This window comes from Ambystoma mexicanum, chromosome 1q (genome assembly GCF_040938575.1).
Source record: "Ambystoma mexicanum isolate Mex_15411 chromosome 1q, UKY_AmexF1_1, whole genome shotgun sequence".
NCBI lineage: Eukaryota > Metazoa > Chordata > Amphibia > Caudata > Ambystomatidae > Ambystoma > Ambystoma mexicanum.
Window position 1 is genome coordinate 999,309,934 of NC_090922.1, and position 19,882 is coordinate 999,329,815.

A 19,882-nucleotide genomic window follows, 5' to 3' on the forward strand; every position below is an offset into this window, starting at 1 on the left:
ATCCCACTCCTATAGTCCAAAGAGATGAGAAATCAGCTCAAAGCTTGGCTGATATTCAGAAAATTGGAGAGCAGTTGTTCATCCCTAATCAGTTAAATGAGGGGAAGGACTCTGTTCTCACCCAAGTATGTGTGAACAACGGTAAGAGCTTCATCAGCGAGGCCATGTTCCGCAAACTCCAAAAATATCCAGCCATTCCCACATTTAAACTGTTAGACAAATGGGAAATGGACATGGAACCACCCAATTCCAAACATCTCCTCCCTAGCAGGTGTATGTTCAAAATTTCCATAGGCAACAAGAGTATAGTCCATAATTGTTGGGTCTTGCGAGATGTCCCTGCTGCATTTTATTTAGGCAGCGACATTCTCAATCGCTTTGCCATTAGTTTGGACATAAACTTCAAAGCTTGGTCCAGATTAGCAGGTAATCCCATTCTCCCTGGAAGTAAAAATTAAAAGAGGACAGAAACTGAAAAATCCTGACGCCTATGTCCACCTTAATGCTCAAATCAGACAGCAAGGGTTGGGGGTAAACCCAAAACCACTAGTCAACATAGAACACAACACCATTCCAATAGAGCTGGATAACAGTGACCTAAAGAGTATCACTCTGGGCGCAGGCACCATTATTGGAATGGCGGTTGGTGACCAACATTTTTCCATAGATTTAGGTAATTAACTGTTAGGACCAATCCCCAAGGACTGTTTTGACAGTGATAACGACGATGACACAACACCAGACAGGATCTTCACCCGGCATGGGGGGAATTTCCTGGTGTACTCTTCCTGCCCTTAGGGTAAGGAAGATGTGACCTGTGACTTCAGGAGGGATGAGGTGATATTTCAAGTTCACAAGGACTGCCTTCCCCACCTGAAGCCATCAGTCCAAATCAGCACTCTGATCAGGGACATCTCCACCCAGCTGGAGGAGTCTGCTGAGATAGCCAAACCGGAAGTCTTTCCAGACTTCAGGCAGATGGTTGAAGAGAGAGTCAACCTAATTGATACCTGTGAGACTCTGGAGCAAAAGCAAAGGTTTTCTTAGATTTTCAAGATCTCTTTGCAGTGGACTCGTATGACTGTGGTTGCATCGACATCCACACAACAATTCCCAAGGACCCTGGCATGACTCCAGTGTTTGTGAAGCAATATAGCTTGCCTCTCACATCAATGGAGTCCCTTACTGAAATAATTAAGAACCTTGAGTCCCGTGGGATAATTCGTCCACTCCACAGCACCTTCAATAATCCGGTGCTGGGGATTTTGAAACCTAACGGCCAGTGGAAACTCTGTGCTGACCTAAGGGAGCTCAACAAATGGGTCCATACTTCCCGATGGCCTCTTCCTTACATAGACCAAGGGCTGGCACAGATCCAAGGGTTAAAGGTATTCACTGCCATTGACCTGACCAATGGGTACTGGACTGTACCCAAGAGCAGACCTTTATAAATGCCTCCACAACTCACGAGTATGTTGAGAATCTGAGAAAACACCTTCAACATGCTTTTGCCTATGCTCAGCAGAATCTAGAAAGATCTGCAGACAGTAGGAAGACCCACTATGACCTTAAGAAAGCTAAAAAAGAATACCAAGTAGGAGACCGGGTTTATTTGTACAATTTCCAAAGGAACCAAGCCAAACAGCGCAAATTCCTCCCAACTTGGTGGGTCCTTTTGAAATTGTGGACAGAATCTCAACAGTCGCCTACAAAATCTGCATCCCCAAGGGCAGTTTGGCAGAAGGGGAAGACAAGTGGGTCCAAATAAAACAACTGAAGAGCTGCCATCCCAGGCATACTTTGCGGCAAATAGAGGAGCCAACTGGAAACCCAAAGGGGGACATTCCGGATACCTAGAAGAATCCAACTGTTAAAATCATAAGTAAATACAGGCGGGGAATATTGTCAATTGTATTTCAATGTATGCATCTGCCCCACTACATGAGTAGTAATGGGGAAATGTCCATAACCATGCTCTGTTCTGTCTCATAGCATTGGAACCAAGAATTTCTAATTACCAAATAGGCCCGCTTGTGGACCGGGAGGAAAGACCCAAGGAGCCTGGAGTATCGCTCCATACTACCATCTAGAACCGGCGAGGAGAGCATGTCGATTCAGCATTGATGGGAGAAGCAGATGACTTTCTCCACCTGGAACAAAGAAAGAAAGAACATCCCAATCTCCCGACTTCCCCTTGACGGGCTGTCATACTCAAGTCATGAGGAGGGGCTCTGTGGGATGTTTTAACCCACTTCTGCTCTGCTGCAGCACTGTGTTTTGAGGGTGCCAGAAAACATCAAAATGGCTGCAAAACCCTTGTGCGCGCCAAAATCTCTGAAAATTGCGCTTTGCAACGCACAAGAAAGATAGCTGCCCAATCTGCCACGCATGTTGTCAGTGGTGGAACACAGATCTCACTCCTGAAATATGTTACTGGCTCCACAACAAGTAAAAATGCAGTACAGAAGGAAAAAGCGGGGTTTTGCTAAATGTAACCTAAAATCTTGCTTTAAATCCCTTTTTTTCTTTGTTGCTGAAACTGCAGAATGCCAGTACAAAACACCCTCAAACATCCAAAATTATTGCTGGGTGCTACAATTCACTTAGTTTAAGAAATCATTGTGAACTTGCAAGGTCCTGAAAAGCTTCCACAGCAAAAGTGGCCTGTCTGTGGATTTAAAAAATCTCTGTGCAGCAGTGGACTGCTGAGATGACAGCTGTCAAGAGCCTGCCTGATTAAACTTTAAACATGTATAAACTGAAATCAAATGTTTGCAATCTAAGAGGCCTGTTACTGAGAGTAACCATCTTGTAATTGTTTTGATCCCATGGTTTAAAATCTTGAATCAGAATTCTAGCTGCTATTTTGAAATCACAAGTTTGTTTTAAGCTAAGGGAAAATGCAACAGAATTAACAATTAATTCAAGCCTGGCTAAAAGCTACCAAACTGGAATATCAGGTTTCTTCACAGAAGGATGGCCAGGAAATCACACCCAAGCGGCAATTATAGGGTTTGGAAAGAACTTGGTCTACAGAGGCAAAAGGGAACAATGAACAGCTGCTGCTAAGGAAATGCAGGGTGTGAGGACAGTTGTAAATGGCCTCTGCCAAGAGCAAACAGGGAGGAGACTGCTTCTGGATTCCAGGGAGAGACCAAGGGGTGGAGCTAAAACAACCATCTGTGGCTGAACCTTCACAAACAATATTTTCTTAAAAGACTTATAATTTGCCAGTGAAAATTGTACAAAATATAAAAATAACAGATTTGTGAATCTAAATTTTGGCTGAACGTTTCAAGAGGCGGCAAAATCATGTGACATGTTCCAGAGAGAAAGGGCAAGAAATGTGCTTTTACACAAAATGTATTTCTGCTAGAAGTATGAAACTTTATACACTGATGCCCATGTTAAACACGCACACTTGTAGAAATTTGCTTAAGAATTGGACATTGTGTTCCTGATGAAAAGGGTAAAATTCTGTGAAACGCTGAGACAAGATCCCACAGCTATGGGGTTTTGAGGGATAGGTAGTTTAGTTTAGTTTATTATTTATATAGCACCGCCTGGCCCTGGTGCATCCAAGTGCTTGGCATGGTTACAGAGTAGCCAAAGTATACAGATATGGTCAGTAGGTAAGCATTACAGGTAATATAGACATCATAGAGCAATTACTGATAGTATACACATTATAACGTATTTACAAGGTTTGTAGTTGTGCATATTATACACGCAGTATGAACATTTGTGTGATAATAAGTTGGTGTTTTAGGCTTCTTTGGCCATTAGCTAAGTTTTGGCACTGTGTCTGAATCGGTGAAAGGATGGTTCGGATCTGCTATATAAAATATGTAATCTGTATATGTGATTCTTATAGAGGTTGCACATGTGTAAATATGTATGTTGCCAAAAGTAGACGTTGTGTTGAAGGGGCTAGGGGTGGATTCTCAGCCTCATAAAATCACACTATAAAGGTGACACACTGTTGCTCTCCTCCTATCAAGGCAGATAGGAGACTCTGACCCAATCACCTGTCAAAGGGGCGAGCTTAGGATAAACCAGCCCACACACCCCTTTATCATAGCATAAAGCCACAAATTACGTTTTTTGGGAAATTCTGACACGTGTAAAACAGCTTTGATTGTTTCCAACTTGATTTCTAAGATTTCAAATTGTTTCTTGGTATCAAATCATTGCTTGTGTTTGTGTGCAACTATCCAAAGCGGCTTCCATAAGAATTTATAGTAATTTCAGCAATTTAGACCATATTTAGTGTTTTTGCCCAGTCCATTCTAAGATAACTTTAAATGCCATTCTGACAGCTTGATAGTAATTTCCGTTTTTCTCTTGTGTTTGCTGGGGGAAAGTGGGATTGATATTCTGTGTGAATTTTGCCATTCCTGAAAATATGTTCTCTCCTCATATCTCTTTACATTGCCTATTGGGGGTTGAAGGGTGTGCAGGGGGAACCTTTAACCACAGTGCTATCCGATCTAAACACACACACAAAAGTATTATGCCTGTGCTGAATTGTTTTGCTCACTATTACTCCTCGTGTATTAAAGAGATTATCCAGTGTTACATCACCCCATTGGTGATCATTGTGTACCCATTAAAACATAGTGTGATTAAATTGTAAATACATAAATAAATGTTTTAACTTTGCAGACCAGCCTGATTCCTGGTTCAGTGTGACCGGGGGGGGGAAGGTCCAGGAGAGGGGGGTGATATGAGTGGTATATCGTTCAGAATAAAGAACTTTTAGACAAAAATAAATAAGGATTTCAGTTGTGCATTACACGCTAGGCGTTGACTTGGGTGTGTGCCGGATTGAAATCACTTACGGCTCCTAATGAACACTGAGGCATTACAGGACCGGGCCGCTCAAGGTGAACATCGCACAATCAAGGATCAACTCACGTATTTTTGGGGACATTTATATCTACCAAATAAGGCATTACAAGAACAAGTCATCTCAGGTTATCATGACTCTCTGATGGAAGGGCACCGTGGGATAGCCAAAACTTTAGCCAAAGTGAAAAGACATTATTGGTGGCCAACCTGGCAAAAGGACATTGTACAGTTTATTCTATTGTGTAGCATCTGTGCGCAGAATAAATCCCTAAAGAAAATACCTCTGGGCCTTCTGCAGCCTTTGGAGGTTCCACCAGCACCCTGGCACACTCTCTCTCTCGATTTCATCACCGACCTGCCACCCTGCCAAGGATTCAACACTATTCTAGTGGTAGTGGACCTCTTTTCAAAAATGGACCATTTTATACCACTTAAGGGTCTACCAAATGCATCCAGTCTGGCGAAGGTATTCTTGGAACAAATCGTGCGACTACACAGATTTCCCTCCGTCCTGATTTGAGACCGAGGCAATCAATTTGTGTCTAATTTCTGGAGGAAGAGTTGTGCAATGGCCCAAATTGATATCCGTCTGTCCACCAGTCACCATCCACAAACTGATGGCCAAACAGAACGGACGAATCAGACATTAGAGCAATACCTAAGGTGCATGTTACATCAGGTTGAAGAGGGTTGGAAGGATGTGCTTTGGATAGCCAAATATGCCTACAACAATTCCTTACACTCCAGTACAGGACAGAGTCCGTTCTATACCATGTATGGAAGAAATCCACATACTTCGGGATTGGACGTCCCTACAACCTTGTAAATGCCAGCGGTAAAAACTTTACATACAACTATCACTCAGACTTTCAAGAAGGCGGAAGAACACCTGATTCAAGCCAAAGAAAGACAGAAAAGGTTTGCAGACCAACACTGACGAAGAGCCCCAACCTACCAAGTTGGAGATGCTTTACCATTGAACATGCAGATCCATCCTGTGTTCCACGTCTCACTTCTAAAGCCAGTTCAACCTGGAACATGGATTAAGACACCACCAAATCCAATATTGATTAATGGAGAGCCTGAATTCGAAGTTAAAGACATCCTAGACTCAAAAATCACCAAGTCCAATGTATATTATTTAGTGGACTGGAAAGGGTATAGCCCTCAGGACAGGACATGGGAGACAAGCGAGCATCTCCATGCACCACGCCTGGTTAAACATTTTCATCGGAATCACCCAACCAAACCTGGGCCAGTTGGAAGGGATACCGTGAGAGGGGCCTTAGGGGGAGTGCTGTGATGAGCCCTATCCCTGACCCCCCAGTTGCAACAGCCCCCTGACAGCAGTGAGGTTACAGCCCCCCACAGTGACTCGAAGGGGCTTAAGTACCTATCAACAGCAGACCTGGAGACAGTCCTGGCGCCTTTGGCGCCAGGCTCATTATCAAGAATAAGGCAAGCCCACTTTGGGCCTTAATCCAACATGGAGGCCCCTCCTGCAGCTCAGTTCCATGAACTGAAGCATGCAGGCTAGTGTTTTGGGTGTGGTCGAATCTTCAGGTGTGGCTGGCTATATAAGCCACGCCCAAACTGGGAATCACGCTTTGAGTTATTCTGCACTCCTGCACCGTAACGCTCACCGTGTCCAGCTCCAGCTCATCTGCTTACTGGCGGCTTGAATCGGCAGCATCACCCCTGGATTCAACTGGCAACCTGCAAGAACAAGAACAGCATTATCAAGAAACACTTACCTGTGAGTAGCAGCTCCAACATCCATGCGCGCATCAGTCCGCGCTCAGGGGCTCACCCATCTCCGGAGCGCTCCGCGGCCTGCAAGAACAATAACAGCATTAGCGAGGAACAATTACCAGTGAGTAACAGCTTCTTCATCTGTCCGCGCTCTATGGCTTCACCATCTCCGGAGTGCTCTGCAACCTGCAAAGTAAAGGACAAAATTAACAGCGGGTTCTAACATCGCGCTGCGCTAATCTGCAAAAGTGACTCAAAAAACATGCAAAACACAATTAACCACTTACCTGCATACCCAGTCACCGAACGAACTGCATTCCGGATCATCAGCGCACTGTCTCCTGCGTGAAGGAGAGAAAGGAATATAGGTTAGCAAACTGGCTAACGTTGTGCAGCGCCGCGCTTCGTGCTACACTATTTACCTCAGCCTTAACCATCCGGCGCTGCGGCTCCACGACAGCAACAATCTCTGTGAAGACAGAAAGAGACTTTCAGAGTAAAGAAGGGAAGAAGAACACCGAAAAGCACAGGGAATGAAAAGAAGACAGGAGAAGGAACAAAGACTAAAAACATTCACCTGAGCACATTAAACAGGTCGGTGTCACAACCGGACTGGACCCGACACAAGGGCACAGGACCAGTGAAGTAACTAGGCCCTCAGAACGCCCTCAACTAACACGCGCCCCTGCACTGAGATGCAGGACGGAGAGCTTCACGCACAAGAAAATAAGCTGAGGCATAACCCTAAGGGAAGGGAACCCCCATCACAGGCTCAGTATCTAAACCCCCATTCTTCTGTCATAGGACCTGTCCATCCAGCATCGTGTGGCGTCCCTGTGGATATCAGGTGAGCCTAACATTACAGAGCAATAAGGGGCCAGCTAGACCTGTTGAGAGCCATGAGGCGGAGAGGTGTCTCCTCAACGCGAAGCAGAAATTGGATGTGGGAGGGAACAGGGCGGGCAGCTTCTGCCGATGCAGCTCTAACAGAGGGGAGCGACACAGATAATCCTGAAAATACGGGACGGAGCAGGGAAGACGTTGGTAGACACAGAGGGAATTCTCAGGTGCTTTGAACACTTCTATGGGCATCTCTGTGCCTCAGACGGGCCTCAAGAGAACCTGCAGTTGCATATTTAAACACAATAGCACTTCCAACACTGTTTGGGATGGACAGAGAGGCACTTGAGGGGGATATCACAGAGAAGGAGGTTTGGGTAGCCATCAGGATACTCTCCCCACACAAAGCACCAGGACCAGGTGGCAATACAGCTGCTTAATATAAAAAGTACTGTTCTAGGGGCATGGCTAGCCGAGGACCGAGAAACATGGGCTCTCAGTAAGCTCTGGCACCCATACCGTTCCGGGCCCTCTTATCCTCTTCATAAGACGCCACCGTACACTCTGGGTGAAGTCTTTTGAACCAGAACATTCAGAGAATGTCCCCCGCGAAGGAGAAACCATAAATGACTTGTCCGACGCAGAGCCATTATTGATCCAAGATGATGGGCGGACAATGAATGGAACGCTGGAACATCACACGGTGTGTATTATCCCTGGGGGAGAAAACACACCAGCAATAACCCCAGAAACCGGTAAGCCTGCTTGCAGCGTGAACGCTTGAGGAGCACTGCGAGTAAACGGTGGTCAGAGCAGGGGAGTAATGAGAAGTGTCGGAAAAGCCGACGCGGGAGGTTAGGAATGCGCGCGGGCATAAAGCAGTTAACGCTCCAAAGCTCGGATGCAGCAGAGGCAATAAAAAGCAACAGTGAGGAAGTCCTTTACAAGGGCAACATAATACAATTATGTGAGAGACCCTAACGGGTGCCACACAGAGCGCAGAGCAGGCGAGCAGCCGGCAGACATAACGTAGCAAGCAGCAAGCTGCATATGAGATCCACGAGGCTCACAGCCCCCAGGCATGTCCAAGAGCAGTAGTCTGGAGAGAGCGTGAACAGAGAAGGGGAGGCAAACTGTCACCAGCCAAGCGACCCATAGCTAAATAAAGAGAGTGATCTGCTGCATACCCCCCATGCTGGGGACCATAACTGGGGAATCGTGGATACACATTCTGAGAATCCCCAACCCGAGGGAGGAAGATTAGAATCTCCAGAGAATACAGCAAAGGCAAAAGGGAAGGAAACCCTTAAATAGAACACCGTCAGAGACTGGGACTGGAGTAATCAGTCCCCACTTGAACCTCAGCTTAAGGGGACAGTGGACAGGAGGTGCAGCAGAGCAGACTGAAAAGCAGCAGATAGAACAGGATGAAGGGAGAGGACCAGATCTGAATCTGCTGCAACAAGAGGACAGGCAAGGAGGCTGGTGCAGGTTGATAAAATGGCAAGGAACGCAGGTACGTTGAAAGGCCCTCTCTCAGGAGATATTAAAGCAATGATGCAGGTCCAGGATCCCGCAAAGAAACAAGTCCAGACCGCAGCACAAATTCACTCGCCAACAAGCTCCGACAGGATTGCAGAAAGTGAAGATCCGCTCAGACCTGCAGGACATGTTGGCAGAAATAAAGAGATCAAGGACAGTGCCATCAACCTTGCTAAATCTATCACAGAACTGAACAAGCAGGTGTCAGCAATTGAACACAGAGTGGAAGAAACAGAGACAACGTTATGCGCACAGGTATGTGAACAAGGAGAACTAGCTAACCAAATGGATGTAATGGAACAGCAAATGGACTGGGTAGTAGCCAGACAGGAGGATAGTGAAAATAGATCACAAAGAAATAACATCAGACTTTGCGGCATACCAAAGGCGGTCCAGGACACTGAGCTAAATGAGTATGGCAAAACACTATTTTAACAGGTCTTCGGTGATGCAGAGGGAGATCCAATAATACTGGACAGGACACATAGGGTATATAACGCCTATCAACAAAAGAATTATCTGATCCCGGACATGATTACAAGAGTGCACTTCTTCAGAGTGAAAGAACGGATTATAAGAGCGAAGAGGGGAGCAGACTCAGTCAGATTCCGTGACGCACGTATCGTATTCTACCAGGATATGGCGCAAGCTACATTACAGAGACGAAAGAGGCTTTGAATGGTGACAAGGTGGTTAAAGATGAAAGAAATCCGATATAGATGGACATTCCCCTGTGAGTTACGCTTTGAATATAAAGACAAGGCATATAATATAGTAAAGGAGGAGGGTGACAGACCTGATGTGCAAGGAGGACGCCTCACACCCGATAGACTTCACACAGGAGAAATACCCTGAACTATGTACAGAACGTGTAAACAAGAAAGAAGGGTTGCGACAGGGGTGTCCTTATCCAAAAGGGAGGGGTAGAGGTCTAAGACACAAGGATGATACCTGAAAGAGCATCTGAAGTGGGGTTGTGAACATACACACATGAGAGGGTTCACTTATTTAGGCGGGGAGAACGGGAGGTACTGAATTTGCCCGGAGGAAAGGAATGTGGGACACATGACGGGATGGAGGGGGTGGGGTCGGATAGGAACCCAGTTGGTCTGTACTTATGGACCATATGTTTGAAAGTTTGGAAATACAGGGGACGTATGAGTTGGGGATGTTGGGGGTGTTTAAGTTACTTTATTTAGGGGGACTATGGGGATTTGACATGGCTCAGATCATACAAAGAACTAAAGGGAATGGTAAGGAGCAAGCACAAGATGATGATGGACACATAAATGGTCATGGCTGATATGAATATTGTAACCCTAAACACCCAGGACCTAAACTCACTGATGAAATGCCAGTCTATACTAAAGTGGCTAAGAGATTTGCAGGCATCGATAGTACCCCTGCAGGAGAACCACCTATTACCCATAGATGAGAAAAGGCTGGCAGAACGGGCGTTCCCTAACCAATTTTTCACAACAAGCGGGACCAAAACCAGGGGGTGGCAATTCTCCTGGGAGCTTCACTGAGGTTTAAGTAAAAATGTTGCTATAAAGATCCAGAGGGGAGATACTTGGTCTAAAAGGACATGCTGGGGACACATTTATTTACCCTGGTAGCATTGTATGGCCCAAACGACAAGCAAGATGTCTTCCTGAACGCAGTGTTGCAGAAAATAGGCAGCTGGTGTGAGGGTCAGGTAATAATTGGAGGGGATTTCAATTACGTTATGGACCCTGCTCTGGATAAGACACTACCCCCTACGAGTAATAACCGCAGAAACCAACAGGCCCTGGGTAAGTTCTTTCGGGATCTAAACTTAATAGAAACCTGGAGTTTTTTTCATGATACCGACAGGGAGTACACTCACTATTCAGCGGTGCACAAGTGCTATTCGAGGTTAGATATGGTCTTGGTCTCTGCTACCTTGATCCCCCAAGTGATGTCCATTGATATAGGAACAAAATATCTCACGGACCATGCTCCAGTGATTGTACAAATCGAGGTGCAAGCAGATAGCAAAGTGGGCAAGAAACAATGGAGACTTAGCGAGATGATGCTAAAGGATATCCCCCTTAGAGCTCATATGGAAAAAGTGATAAACACTTATTTCACATAGAATGATACTGGCGAGGTAGATTGGCCGAGTGGTATGGGAAACCACTGGGAAGGCAGTGGTTAGGGGGCACTTATCTCACAGGCAGCGTTCTATGTGAGAGGTAGAGAGGTAGTCGGGATCGAACTGGAAAAAGAGATACAAAGGGCAGAAACGCAGCACAAGACTAAACAATCACAGAAGTCACTACGAACCCTAGGCAAACGGAGGGCCCAAATGGAAGCACATATAGCAGAACGCTTGGCACAAACCTTGCTGAACACCAAGCAATTATACTACACCCAGGGGTGCAAGGCTAATCGACTACTGGCAGAGAAGCTGCGGCAGGTCAAAAACCCTCAACAGAGATAAAAATGGGGCAACTTACAGGTGGGGGAGGAGAATAAAGTCTCAACATAACAGATGGCCAGAGTGAGATTCGGGAACTGAGTAAGGACCACCTGTTAACCTGGGAAGACAAAGAGATAGAATATTTGGGGATAAAATTAAGAAGTAAATACATCAAACTATATGGTGCGAATATCCCGACCTACAGAGGTGGGACGCACAGGAGCTGTCATGGTTTGCCAGAATAGCTGCAGTCAAAATGAAACCATACCCCGACTGTTATACGTCACCAGTCCCCTCCCCATAAACATACCTGCAAAGGCAATTAAAACCCCACAGGACGAGATACTCTTCTTCATTTGGCATAAAAAGAAACCCCGGACTCAGAGAGCGCTACTCCTCTGGCCAATATGGACTGGAGGACTGGGAGCACCATTTGTGAAAAGATACATTTTAGCGGCCCAACTCGCACCCATGTTGAGGTGGTCGAATCAAGAATCACGCAAGGGATGGTGCAAATTGGAGCAAGAAGTAACTACCATTCCCCTGAGTGCCCTACAATCCTTGCGTACTCGGAATAGAATGAAGGGGGGCCCATTGCTCAAGGCAACACTAGACTCACTTCACAAATGGGATGTTGCTCTGAAGTGGGGGAAAATAACCCCGGGACTAGGACCCCACAGTCCAATGTATCATAATGCATAGATAGAGGAGGCCTGCTGGGAAAGATGGGAGGGACGGCACAGCTTGAAATTAGAGGACATTTATCAGGGTGCAAGTTGTTTGCTCCTTGAGGAATGTAAGAGGAAATTCCACATAGGGGTGAGGGAGGGATACACATACATCCAAATTAGAAATTGGATCTCCCAGAGAGAGGTAAAGAGGGAGGGTACAACAGCACCAAGAGGATTGGAGCTAAATATGTGGGGGGGGGGGTAAACCTCTAAGGGGATTTCGAGAATATACAGCCAGCTGGACAAAACCCAGTATACAGACGATCTGCCATACATGACTAGTTAGGCTAAAGACCTGGGGGTCAATATCACAGAGGAGGAATGGGGACAGATTTGGAAGAGAGCCCAGAAAACATCTAAATACACATACACAGCCATAAAGGAATCAGCATACAACATTTGTCATAAGTGATATATGACCACCAAGAGACTGAACGCGATCAATAGGGATTACCCACCCTTGTGTTGGAGGCAGTGTGAGGAATTAGTAACCCTGAGTCATATGTGGTGGACATGCCCCAAAGCCAAAATATGTTTGAAAGAAATCTCAGCACACATAAAAAATATTACTACCCGAATCGCCAACAGTGATACTCATGGGGGCAGAGGTGGAAGGGAGCTATGCAGAAACTGGGGCGACCACAACCCTCATCACACACCTACTATCAGCGGCACACATGACCCTGGCCCAAAACTGGAAAGGAATAGAGGGCCCTATAGTTGCATGCTGGTGGGTTAAAATCTGGGGCGTATTAGCAATGGAGAAGGTATATGCGCTGAGAGCGGGGTCATATCAGAAATTCCTGAAGATTTGGCTCCTCTTCCATGAATATGTCAGGGACAAAGAACACCACTTTCACAAACACAATTACTTAAAAATATGAGTGTAATCTTGTCCGAAAGGGGTCAAGGTGTATGCAACATTGTCAAAGGAAAAGGCGCTGCCGAACAAGCAAAAGAGCTCCGAATCATGCTTAGTTAGGAGTCATGTCATTGGGGGCGGGGGAGGGAAAACGGTTATGCTGTTTCTTTTTATTATTGCAGTTATTAACTAAATAAGTGTATGTCGAACTCTTGATTATATTGTTACCCATAATACAAAAGACTCAGTGCAGCAATGAAGGACAATCCTACAGGACCTCTGGAAGCCCGGACTTGGATAAATGTTATAGCAAATGGTACTTACTAAAATGTACCCCAATCTGTGCTAAGATTGCCTCCAATTCTGTGGGCTGCGCACAAAGTTCTAGTTCCCTCTGTGTGATCTCAGATTTCAGCTCTCTTTCCCTCTTTAATCTAATCCTGTTCCTATGCACCCCCTCTGCTATCAGGACCCCTCGAATTGTAGCTTTTGCGGCCTCCCACACCGTGCTTAATGGCAGTTCACCTGTGTCGTTTGTGGTCAAATAGTCTTTTATGGCATCTGTGAGGGAAGTTTTAAATAGTGGGTCCTTATAGAGGGTATCATTGCAGGTCCATCTACGCTCTGTGCTATGGGACGGCCCGAGATCTAATTCCACTTTGCATCGTTTGTAATCTGACAAGCCCACTATCTCTATGGTAGCACTAAAGATCGAACCCTCATCTTCTGTTTCAACCAACAAATAAATTTGAGAGTATGTCAGATGAGGGGGAGAGTAAAAAGTGAAAGCTCTTTCCCCTCAGTGCACCGTGTGCCAAGTGTCTATTAGGTGGTTTGCTCTCAATTGGCTAGATAATCTTTCCCCAAGGAGCTATTTGTTTTGCATGCGCCCTGCCTCATGGAATCCCAATCCAGAGATGGATCAGCTACAATATTGAAGTCCCCCCCCCCGCATACAAGTGTGCCTTCTCTCCAGCCATCTAGGAAGTCGAAAAAGGGACTCACTGAATTGCATCTGGTTCTGATTAGGGGCGTAGACAGAGCAGAGTGTGACATTGCACGACCTTAACTTTCCCTTCAGGGCCACAAATCTACCCTCATCCTCTCGGTGTATTTGTTCTATCTGAAGGCCTATCAATTTCCTATGCATAATTCCCAATCCCCCTTTCTTGCGGTCTCCTGAGGCCCATATTGTGCCCCCTATTTCCTTGCTTACTATTCTGTATTAATATCCTTGAGCATATTATGTTTCCTGAACAAATAGTACGTCGAATTTTGAAAGTTTAAATTCCTGTGCTAGCATGGAGCGCTTTTGAGGTTAGTTGAGGCCTTTGACATTGAGGGACCCATATATTATTCTTTCAGGTGGTGCCATATTGAGGTATTAAATGTTGCCCAAGAACCCCGCTGAGAGGAGTTATCTTGATGTACACGGTAAATCTGCACTTGAAGTGTTGCTGATGAGGTTCGTAATGCTGTGTTTTTGAAACTGTGTAGGTGTTGACATGTATTTCTCCCTCCTTCTGATGAGTGTCCCCCTCTATCCCCCCGCCCCCCATCCCCTTGAAAAATGCCATCTTGGGCACTTTCCAACAACTGAGACGCCCTTTAACTAGAAGCGCCACAATACAGGGACCCCTCTCCAGGCAAGCCTATGTAGCGGTGTCAAAACTGAAAATGCAACGGCGGAACCATCCCGCAACGTTACTATACTCTTAAAACATTCAACTGCTTTTGGCTTTCCCAAGGCGCTAAACCAGATTTCCATCAACAATGTTACCCGTGATTTCCCCGCCTACGTATGGGGTGAGGTGTCTCCTTTAGTCAGAGAACTTGCCAGGACTTTCAGATGAACTTTGGCTAATGTAGAGAAGAACTAATGAGTGTACTTTCAAGGTGTATTGTACCGTTTATATATTCTAGTTCCTGGGGCTCGGCCTCTTCTCAGCGATGAAGGTAGGACTTTGTGGAGCCCCCCAACCAGGTTTCCTGGATTTATCCCAATCAGTTCCTGATGTGCCTGCTTGCAGGCTCTCCAAGACTCTTCGGGCCTCCTCTTCCAAAGTCACCCCGTAGCTATCTCCTTCATGCTCAAAATTTTGAGAAAAAGGAAACCCCCACCAATAGCGAATCTCGTGCTCCTGCAGCAAGGTGGTCAGGGGGCGACACCTCAGCGTGGCGGCCGGGAGGTCCTGGAAAAGCTTAACATTTGATCCCTCAAATTCTATATGCTCTTTTTCTTTTGCTTTTTGTAATATGTCCTGCCTCTGCTTGTAATAGTGACATTTACGAGAACTGATCTCGGCTGTGAATTCTGTCAAATTCCAACACGGGAACAGTGGTTGAATCAAACAGGGATGCCACTAGAGCTTTCACTCTGCTCTCTAAACCGACACCGGTTTCGCCTTGCTTCTCGCTGAGGCCCATTATGCAAATATTTGTCTGCCGTTCCCTTTTTTCCAGGTCATCAAGCTTCAGTTATATATCTGTCTCTTTTTGTTCCAGGTCTTGGAACCTGGCTTTGCAGTTCATCACTGCCAGGTCGCCTGACAACTGGTTGTTTTCTACGGCCTCGATTTGAGCTTCGATTTCACCATTCTCATCTGCAGGTCTGACACTGGGCCACATTACGAGTCCGGTGGTAGCCGTGCCGGAAAAACCGACAGGCTGCCGCCGGACCGGTAATACCATTCTGTCTCTGTGATTGCCGGAATCACCGGGGCATTACAACCCCGGTGACCAGGTAATTCTGGAGGCGGAATTCTGTAAATCTCCATTCCTATGGAGTCAGGACTCCATGGGGATGGGGACCATGGAAACACTGGTTCCGTCTATGACAGAGCCGGTGTTTCCATGTCCGCTTGCAGGCAGGTGGTGTGACTCCTGCCAGGTCAGACCTGGCGGGAGTGACACCTCCCGCCTGCAGGACTCGGAATCAGCCGGTCCGGAAAAAACGACCGGCTGACTTGTAATGAGGCCCACTGTTTCTGTGAGACTGGACATTATTGAGCAGATTTCAACAAGCAGGAGGCGAATGTCAGATTTGGTGGCGATGTCTCAGTTGTTTCCATTAATTTCTGAGGAGCTTTGCACTTCATCCTGCTCCATGTTTCTTGGAGTGCGGCGGAACCACCTCAACTTTGCTATAGTGCTTGGGTCCAGTTCTCCGAGGGGTGAGGGGATCTGCAAGTAGCTCTACCTCGAGCACCGCACGTGATTACTTGTAAAGCCAAGATCGATGGAAATCTTCTTATCCGCAGTTGGGGGTAGCGGTATCTTCTGCCAGTGAAGGCCTGTGTATCTCCTTTATTGGTTTGTCTGGACGTGTCTTTTTGTCCTCCCAGTGTATTCTTGTATTGCCTTGTGCACTAGCGAGTTCAGGTGCGCATCTGGCGTTATCTTACTAATGGCACCCCATATGAGGGGCTTTTTGTCTGTCTGAGTGTGATGTTTCGCCTTGCGTGGGCTTACTGTTTATTCTGCGCCGGAGCTGTATGACTTCGAGGGCTGCCTTTCCCCAGAAGGGGGTGCTATTCATTGGGCCCCAGGGCTTTGATGTGAGGTTATTCTGCGGGTGAGTCAATAAAGTTGGAGCATCTTCTGTGTTCAGTTGTACACTATGTTACCTCCTTTCATGCTGTTTCCAGTGTGGATTCCCCATTCATGCATCTCTGTGCTACCGCAATGCCTGTCATGTGTGTTCCACCAAGCTCTCTGGGGGCCCAGTAAAGGGGTGGTGAGTGCACATGTGTGAATGGGACTGTGAGAACGGGCCAGTGCTTCCAAGTCGGGATGCTTGCTTAGTTTGATTCAGAGTGTCTCTCCATCGTTCTGTGCCCTCTGTTGGTTCCTGCAAGGGGCTGCACAATTGAAAGTTGAGCTTTGGTATGGTGCGGAAGACAAGAGGAAGGTGCTCCCCGTTCACTGAGCGCTGTGCGTGCACCCTGCACTTTGTAGGTTACCCACGGCTCTGCTTCTAGCGGAGGAGCTCTTTGGCCCTGTGAGACTGCTTCCGGGGTCTTGCGTCTCTCTGCGCTGTCCCGGTGCTGCCTACGTTTCTGTATGCGTTGCTCCAAGCTCTCTGGGGGCTCGGTGAGGGATGGCTGGCGGTGTCATGTGGGAGGGGCCGTCTTAACGGGCCAGCGCTTCCTAGTGGGCTCGCTTGCTGTGTTATATGCAGAGTGCTTATATGTTGCTCCGTGTATCTTCACCCATGATGCTGCTGCGATCGGAGGAGGTCTGTCTCTCCTCGGGAACTCTGTGGGAAACCTGCACCTCCCTGCGTTGTCTGATGCCGATACTGTGACTCTGCTTCTGTGGGTTCACTGCCACCGGAGCCTGGCGCCCACCATCTTGGGCTCACTGTGTCGGGCCGCATGCTCCATTTTCACGTTGAGTTTGCTGGGAAATCAGTAGCGGTTTTATCCCTCACTTCACCATATTACGCCCCACTTCCTTAGCCTTTTAGGCATGTGGTCGGCATTTTATGAGTACTCCTTTTAGCGGGATGGTTCACCCTTTTCTCGTGCTTTGAGAGGGAGACGTAGGTTCAGGCAGCCATTGCATCTGCGCCCCCTCGTGGTCTCCCCCCATCCTGACATATTAATAAAGTTTGTTGAAACTTGATTTTTGTTGTCATTGTCGTCTCTGTTCACTTTGATCAAGTAATAATTTCCATAACAACTTTTCTTTAACTTGGTTTAACAATAAATTCCATGACCATCTTTCTTTAGGTGTTTTGGTAACTTTTGTAGATTGCCTGGCATACTCTCCTACCAGAAATTCGTCATTGGGCTTTTCAGATCGCCTGATGTACTCCCCTGCCAGTTATCTTCCCCACAATATCTGAATTCTTATACAAAAGTCTTATGCAACTCCAGTTGCCTAGTATTTCCGCTTGTGAGGACTTCTTTTGTGAGTTTCTCAGATCCCCTGGTATAATCCCCTAAAAGGTATCTTCCCACAATGTTCAAACTGTATACAACTTGAGGTGCCTGGTATTTCTGCTTGCCAGAACTTTTCTCATGGGCTTCTCAGATCCCCTGGTATACTCCTCTGCCAGGTATCTTCCCATAATATCCAAACTTTACACCACTTCAAATGCCTATTGTTTCTGCTTGCTGTATATTTGAAATATGGTTGGACTTTATCTGCATTCAACCACTTTGGTATATTATTCTTATTCGCAACTTTGTAAAATGCAGTCTCTTGTTCACATGCACGTCGGTACGCCCCAGGGTCTCCAACAACCTCGGGCAGACTCACCGGTCGTTCACTGCATTCTTGACTCCTGGAGTGCCTTCGCAAAGAAGCCTCTTCACTGGTTTGGCTTCCCACACGATGCAGTCATCTCCCCAGCACCTTCTGCAGGTCTGTGGTCACTCGCTGGCTTCCCTCTGTGAATTGGTCCAGAGAACACTGCCTTCCGGCACGACTTCAACCCCAGGAGCTCTGCTGAGGCTTCCAGTTCTTCCGCGGTCCCTCAGGTGTGCCTGCTGTGCCTCTCTTCCTCTCTCACCACGTTGGTAGGTGAACCTTGTGTTCTCGAGCCACTGCCAGGCTTCGGACGTCCTCTTCCTTGACAATTTCTCCTGCACAATGGTTCTCTCGAGTCTCAGTGCCTCTGCCATTTTTAAATATCCTGCGTACCTTCAGGCTTCTCCTGCTCTGCATAGACAGCTTCCTCTTCTTCCTCGTCTCAGTACTTGTGGTTTTATGGGAATTGAAGTCCATAGCAGTTATTGGGCTTTTTGGATGTCAAACGTCTGATAAAAAGCTGCATCAAAACCAAAAAATGTTATACCTGGTTTGTGAATGGCATAGACATGGGTTTAATTAGAGGCATTCAGAAAAAAGGTTTTCTGTCCTTTTCCATAGGAGGGAACTGTTAAGTGACAACAAGCCATTAAAGACTTGGGTATTAGAGGGTTTTCATCAGACGAAAGGGGGAAATACTGAATCACACCAAATGGAGTCACCACCTCCCCCCGGTTATTGTTTCATCCCATGTGATCCTCCCTCAAATAGCCGCCCCCAGGGTCAGGATCAGGTAGCGGGTGCCATCCCCTGGCCACATGGGAGGAGGTCAACAGAGGAGAACCCGTGATAAGACCATCAAATTCATCACAGTACCGTTAGCAGAAATTAACCCGGGTTGGTATTCTACATACTTCCTGGTGCCCAAAAAACCACTTTAACAAGTTTTTCATGAAGGACAAATTAAAGATGGTCACACTTTCACAGATCCTCCAGGCCCTTCAACTCCAGGACTGGGTGGTGTCACTTGATCTTCCGAACGCTTACTTTTAATGTGCCTATCCATCCCAAGTGGTAGGAAGTACCTCAGATTCGTCATTGACAGTGCTCACTATCCGTTTTCGAGTGCTACCTTTTTGGCCATACCTCTGCCCCAAGAGTCTTCACCAAGTGGATGGCGGTAGTGGCAGCAAGCCTAAGGCGAGGAGGGATTCACATCTTTCCTTACCTGGATGATTGCCTGATAAGAGTGCATTCCCCCAGAACAAGCTATGGCCGTTCTAATCATGGTTTTGTTCCAGGCACTGAATCCCTATGTCATGATACCAACGCCACCCCCCCTTATGTAAGCGGATTCAATTCAACACTACAGCTAAGTCAATGCCTAGTCTGGGATGCTGATGGAAACCCTTATTGATATATTTTTATGTCCAGTTCATGTACTCTGGATGACAACCCTTATATCACACCCCTCTCTTAGAATCCCCCTGACCCCACTGAGCCAAGAAGTAGGTTTGTTTCGCAAATTAAAAGGTTTTATTTGGAAAATTAAACAGTATATATATATATATATATCACACTTTTATAATAAATTAATAATTG